The sequence below is a fragment of the Lactuca serriola genome, chromosome 2 (genome assembly GCF_051521515.1).
Source record: "Lactuca serriola cultivar US96UC23 chromosome 2, Lser_US96UC23_V15, whole genome shotgun sequence".
NCBI lineage: Eukaryota > Viridiplantae > Streptophyta > Magnoliopsida > Asterales > Asteraceae > Lactuca > Lactuca serriola.
Window position 1 is genome coordinate 16,812,303 of NC_136409.1, and position 6,633 is coordinate 16,818,935.

At 38.9% G+C, this 6,633-nt stretch overlaps 1 pseudogene; it reads left to right on the forward strand.

The window, feature by feature from the left end:
• The first annotated feature begins 3,570 nt into the window (after nt 1-3,570).
• On the forward strand, nt 3,571-5,242 carry LOC145085990 (epi-neemfruitin B 7-O-acetyltransferse L7AT pseudogene; annotated as a pseudogene).
• The last annotated feature ends 1,391 nt before the right edge of the window (nt 5,243-6,633 follow it).

Here is a 6,633-nt window from a genome sequence, read left to right on the forward strand (position 1 = left end):
CTGAGGTAGCAACCTCAGATCTTACACCAAACTTGAGATGGACCTCATTTATGCCCCAAAAACCCCACAAATGATAGAGCTAGATGCACAAAAGCTCAAACAGCAGATTATTACCTCAAATGAAAGCTCCAACTGAAGAATAAGCTAAATCTCTGCAAAGCGCCTTGCTCCAACCTTCTTGTTCTTCACTTCCCGTCCAAGATTTCCTCCTCTAAGGCTCTAAATGCTCTCCAACTCTCTCTCACAACCGAAAGCTAGGGTTTTTGGACTTCAAGGGAGAGTAAAGAGGCTGGGGAGAGGGTATTATGTTCTTTATATAGGGCTCAACCCCCGGAATTAGGGTTTTATCCACTCAGCACCAACTCGCCGAGTCCACCCATGCGACTCGCCGAGTTGGTCACTTCTCACGCGACCTGAGACGCGAATCGACTCGCCGAGTCTAACCATAGACTTGCCGAGTCGACCTTCTTATTTACACTTTTAGCCCTTCAACTCTACTTCTAAATTTCCGGGATGTTACATAGTTTATATAAAATACTTCATATCTATGTGTAAGATGAAAGTAACCATGCACTCACAGCACGTAATTTATATTAAATACTTCATATCTATGTGTAAGATGAAAGGGACCATGCACTCACCTGATAAGGTGGTGACTCTGAATTCAGACAGCGTTTCATTACTCTTAAAACAATTTCTCTCGACAAAACCTAGTATCATTACCACAAGGGTTTAGTTTAATATTCACCAAGACTAATTCATAGGCTAGCTATTATTACTATTATATAAGCGTTAAACAATACTCATATACCCCATAATAATAGCCCAACTATTTATTATAAGTTCCTAATAACGTTACTATAATTAAATAAAAGCTATATTAAAAATAGCGTAGGCGTAGCTGACTTACAACAGATTTTAAAGAAAACCAGGCTTTGCTCGGGGCAGCGTTTCGAAACCGAAAGACCCTTTTTCTCGGGACTCCGGGAGCCTCGGGTGCTAGGGGTTCACCTAGACTTTAGGGAGGGTTAAAACCCTTAGAGAGAGAAAGAAACTAGAGAGAGAAGTGGAAATGGTGCAAGAAAACCGGCTGCCTTCGCAGCTTCTTTATAGGCGCCCCTCCTCGGAACGCTGGGCGTACTCCTCGGAGTACACTGGGCGTAGTGGACGCGTGTCACGGCTTCGGTGGTGCATCGTGGACAGCTTCGGATCGCACAAGTCAGCAGACCGCTGGGCGTACGAGCCTTGATACGTGAGGCGTACTCTGACGCTGGGCGTCTTTGGATTACACGGGGCATATGCGAGGACAGGTGTCACCCATTCGAAGCGAGGCGTGGGCAACAAGGGACAGCTAAGATTCGGCCACGTCAGCAACTTCGCAAATTCATACTCCGACTTCTAAAAATCATAACTCTCGCATACGAGCTCCGTTCTTGATTTTCTTTATATCCACGCGAAGGAGGGAACATACTCTACAACTTTCGTTTAGACTCCGTCGGCTAATTTTGACTCTATTTTAAAAGTTATATTTTTAACGGGCCGGGACACGTTTGGTCCGTTAAAAATTCATAACTTCTTCATCCGACATCCGTTTTCGCCCATCTTTTTCTCATTATGCTACTCTTAACGAGATCTTCGATTCTCGTTTAGGTTGTGTCAGCTAAAAACCACTCAATCTACTACTCGAATTTCAGGTTGTACACTACTGAGCTGAAACTTCGAAAAATCATAACTTCCTCATACGAAATCAGATTTGGGCGTTCTTTTTATGGACGCTCTCGGTTTAACGTTTTCTACGACTTTTGTATAGATCGCTAAGGCTAAATCTCACTCTATTGTAAATTCACTATTTACGCTTCCCGGTATCGTGCTAGTTCCGTCGTGAAACTTCGACGGGTCATAACTTTTTCGTTATAATTCAGATTTCGGTGGTCTTTATATGTACGGAAACCTTGTAACATATACTACAACTTGATTAAGATTATTTATTCTAAATAATATTTTGCCGAAAAGTCATTTTTGACACTTATTGCCTCTAAATTGACTAGCCCGGATCTACGGGCGTTACACATGGTCAGCAACTTCATGTTTCTCGGACGTCTGATCTTCGTGCTTACTCAGACGCCGACTGGGGCGGGTGCCCCATGTCGCGGCGATCCACTTCAAGATACTGTGTATTTCTTGGCGATAATCTCATCTCATGGTCGTCTAAACGACAAGGGGTCATTTCAAGGTCTAGTGCAGAGGCGGAGTATCGCGGCGTTGATAACGTTGTTGCAAAGACATGTTGGGTTCGTAATTTACTTCGAGAGCTTCGGTACCCTCCTACCAAAGCTACTATTGTTTATTGTGATAATGTTAGTTGGGTTTACATGACGTCAAACCCAGTGCAACATCAAACACATCGAGATTGATATTCATTTTGTTCGTGAGCTAGTTGATCGTGGTGCAGTTGGAGTTTTTCACGTACCTTCTTCCGCTCACTATGTCGACATCTTCACCAAAGGCCTTCCGTCTGCGCTCTTTAACGATTTCAAAAGCAGTTTGAACATTCGGAATTTCCCACCCGATCAAAGTGCAAGGGGATGTTAGACGATATACTTTAGTATTGTTGTATTTAGGCTTGTATTGTTTAGCCCATTGTATGTATTTGGCTCATGTAGCCTTATTTATTTATACTCTCTTTAATGAAGTCATACGTAAGGGATTTTACAGATTTTCAATATTGTGTTGGACAATAGTTGAATTTGTAAAACTAGATTATATATTTATTTGAGTAGAAAAAAAAAATATGTATTTTAAATAATTATTAAAAATCTACAACTTTACCGATGGCTTAGTTATGAATTTCCTCACGAAATTTGATAAAAACTTAGTATCTGTCCGTAAAGAAAGTCTGCCGGAAATCTATCACCTCCCATTCTCCGTTGGAAATCCGAAGGAAGGTAAACAGAAGAGTCACTATGAAATTCTGTCGATACCAATTTTCGTTGGGTTTTCATGGGAAAAGTCATTAAAAAAACAAAAAAACAAAAAACAAAAAACAAAAAAAAACAAAAAACCCTTATGATGCAGTTTCATTGATATATACCTGTTTTTTATTTAGTCGGTAATATATTCCTATTTCCGTTGAAAATCGGTCAAAAATATTTTCCCATGTTTCTTTTATGATGAAATTGATTTTCTTTGAAATGTGTCCGTTTTTAACCATTTCCCAACGGATTTGGCCGTCAGAACTGATCTAGTTTTTAATAGTTGATAACGACAATTAATAAATTAATCATCATGTCAAAGGGATATGGAGACAATATGTCAAGCAAAAAGCAAACAAAATCCAAAAAAATGAAGTGTTGTTTAAATTTGAAGCACTTCTTATTTTATAAAGAATTAAAAATAAATTTCACATAAAAATAAATTAATAAGTTCTATACAATATGAACCCACAAAAAGTTGTTTGTTTTTTATTCTATACACGAGGTGCACGATTTGCCCACCGACTCCCATCTATCATCAAACCTCATCACTATAAAATGGCTTACGCTCTGGCATATCTTTTATCATATCCTTCTATTCACCTATTCTAGACTTCGAACCATTATTTTCTGCTATGGAAACAACAATCATTTCCAAAGAAAACATCAAACCCTCTTCCCCAACACCATCCCATTTGAAAACATTCGATCTTTCTGCGTTAGATCAGATTGTTTTAAGTCCTTATGTACCATTCATCATATACTACCCTAATAACAATGGCGACAATTCCAATCAAGCCCTACAAACGTCACAGGTTCTAAAGAAGTCTTTATCTGAGACCTTGACTAAGTTTTACCCACTTGCAGGAACACTCAAGAACGAGGGTTCTATTGATTGTAACGATATTGGTGCTAACTATATTGTAGCTTCGGTCCAGTGTCGTCTTGACGAATTTCTAAAGCAACCTGATCACCATTTGATCCATGGCTTTTTGCCATTTGTACCTAGCTTTGACAAGTCTAGTGTTGGTAATCAGGTAACAAACGTGCAACTGAACATTTTTGAATGTGGTGGGATTGCCATTGGGTTATGTATTTCACACAGAATCGTTGATGGGGCTTCGGTGTACATGTTTCTGAAAGCATGGAGTAACATGGCTCGTGGAGTTGAAGAAGTCGAGTATCCAAACTTCACCACTCCATCTCTCTTCCCTGCAAAAGGATCATGGCTCAGAGACATATTCAAGGGTTTGGGTAGGTCGTTGTTAAAGGAAGGAAAGTGTTCCACAAAGAGGTTTGTATTTGGGTCGGATGCTATCGCTAGATTGAGATCAAGGGCAAAGAGTAACGGGGTGCAACGCCCTAGTCGTGTTGAGGTTGTATCTAGTTTGATATGGAAGTGTGCAATGGATGCAACTAAAGAAGCAAGTGGTATCCAGAAGCCTTCTAGTTTATCACACTTTGTGAATCTTCGGTCCAAACTTAAATCCACCTTGTCACATAACTTCATGGGTAATGTGATTTGGATTTCAAATGCTGTGTGTCTCCCTAGTGATGAGACGCCTTTGCACAGTTTGGTGAATAAGGTGCGTGAAAGTATTTCGAAAGTTGACGCTGAGTTTGTGGAGAAAGCACAAGGTGATGAAGGGTGTTTTGCAATGCAGAAATCTTTAGAAGAAATGGGTGGGTCCACAGGGGGCATAGATAACTATGGTTTTACGAGTTGGTGTAGGATGGGTTTCTATGAACTTGATTTTGGTTGGGGAAAACCGAGTTGGGTGACAGGTATTGTAGGAGATGGCTCGCCAGTGTTCATGAATCTTGTGACTCTAATGGACACGAAAAGTGGTGAAGGAATAGAAGCATGGGTGAATTTGGATGAATCAGAAATGGAGATTTTACAGAAAAATCAAGAGTTACTTTCATATGCTTCATTGGATCCAAGTCCTCTTCTAAATGGTGAAATTGGTGCATTAGGTGCAGGAGTTGACCAGATAACTGACCAATTTGTAAAGGAAAGTAGATTCGCTTCAAACGGCCTGATTTTTAATGCGTAAAAAATTAAGGAAGTCGGACATGCATGCTGATTGTGGGTTTTTAATAATGATTGTGGCCAGGCAGCAATGGAGCCGAAATTATATCATTTAGGGCTAATAGTTAGCGTTCTAGTTTTTTTATTGTGATTGTGTGTTTTTAATTATTTTTTTGTTATTGGTAAATCGTGTGAAATAAATGATTCTTAATAATCATGTAAATTTTTTGATGTCGAATTATCGATATTCAATTGCCATAAGTGTCTTGCTGTCTTGCAGAAATAAAATTTGATGTCACATGGAGAGTTTTTCAAATATGGGTTGATTTAGAAATCATTTTTAGAAATGGGTTGATTTTACTTGCAAAAATTTTAATGGCCCCACAACAAACAACAATCACTTCTCATAGAATCTTTTGTTTTACATACCAACCCTTCAGGTATTTTCTATTTCTTTTTACGATACAATCTTTTATTTTACATATCAACCCTTTAAGTATTTTACCATTTCTATTTACATTTTCTATATTAAAAATACTTATATTTGATCTCTATTATATATCATATATAAATTTATTTATTAAAATTATGTAACTAAATTTATGTATTGCTTTTAGCAAATTATACCATCACAACAAGAATTTGGAGTATTAGGCACGTCGCTTTTTGCGACGGCATGAGCAATAGCGGCGACACCAGAGTAGACGCTTTTGGTGTCGCCGCTAAAACACAGTTGTCGTCGCTAAAGATCACCACCGGCTATCCGTCGGAGACACGCTACTTTCAATCCTCACCCTTGGTTCTGCAAATAATCCAACGGATAGGGTTTGTTCCTGTGATAAGGCATTAGAGACGACTCTTTTAGTGGCGACATGTCGCCGCTAAAGGCGTCGATCCGTTGACCAACCTTAGACCAAATACTGGCCCTACGATGCTTTCCCAATCCAACCGTTGGGAATCGCCAGAAAGCGCGTGTATGATTTGTTGGAATAGTGTCTAAGAGTGCAACTATATTAGGCAAGTATTTGACCCGGTTGTGCATGGTCCTTTTGGGTTGCCTTCACCATAGCAACTTGATAGGATGATTTATTAAGAGAGAGTAATTATTATTAATATATTATGAGAATAATATATTGATTTGATTAATATAAGTCATAGAATTAATTGGAATTAATTTGGTGACTTAAAGAGATTAATTAAATAAGAGGGTATAAACTGTCAAGTGTTTGATAGTTAAGCTTTAGACTGTAAATCCATATAGATATACAAGGGACGGATTCTAGAAGCTAGGATAGCTTCAAAATCATCCAAGGGGTTATCTATGGAATGGATTTGGATAGCCTTAAGAGAAGATTATCCAATTAGGGTTCAGGTTGTAACCCTTAAGGAGTCTACAAGTATAAATAGACCCCATGGCTAAGGGAAATCGGCACTTCACCAAAAGTAAGAGAACCCTGGCCGATTTCCTCCCCTCTCCTCTCTCCTAAATCATCTTTCTTGCTATTGGTGTTTGTAAGCCATTAGAGAAGTGACAATTGTGACTCTAGAAGCTCCAAGACTACAAGATCAACAAGGAATTCAAAGGTATGGTTCTAGATCTGTTTCAATGTTGTTATTTAACCTATTTAA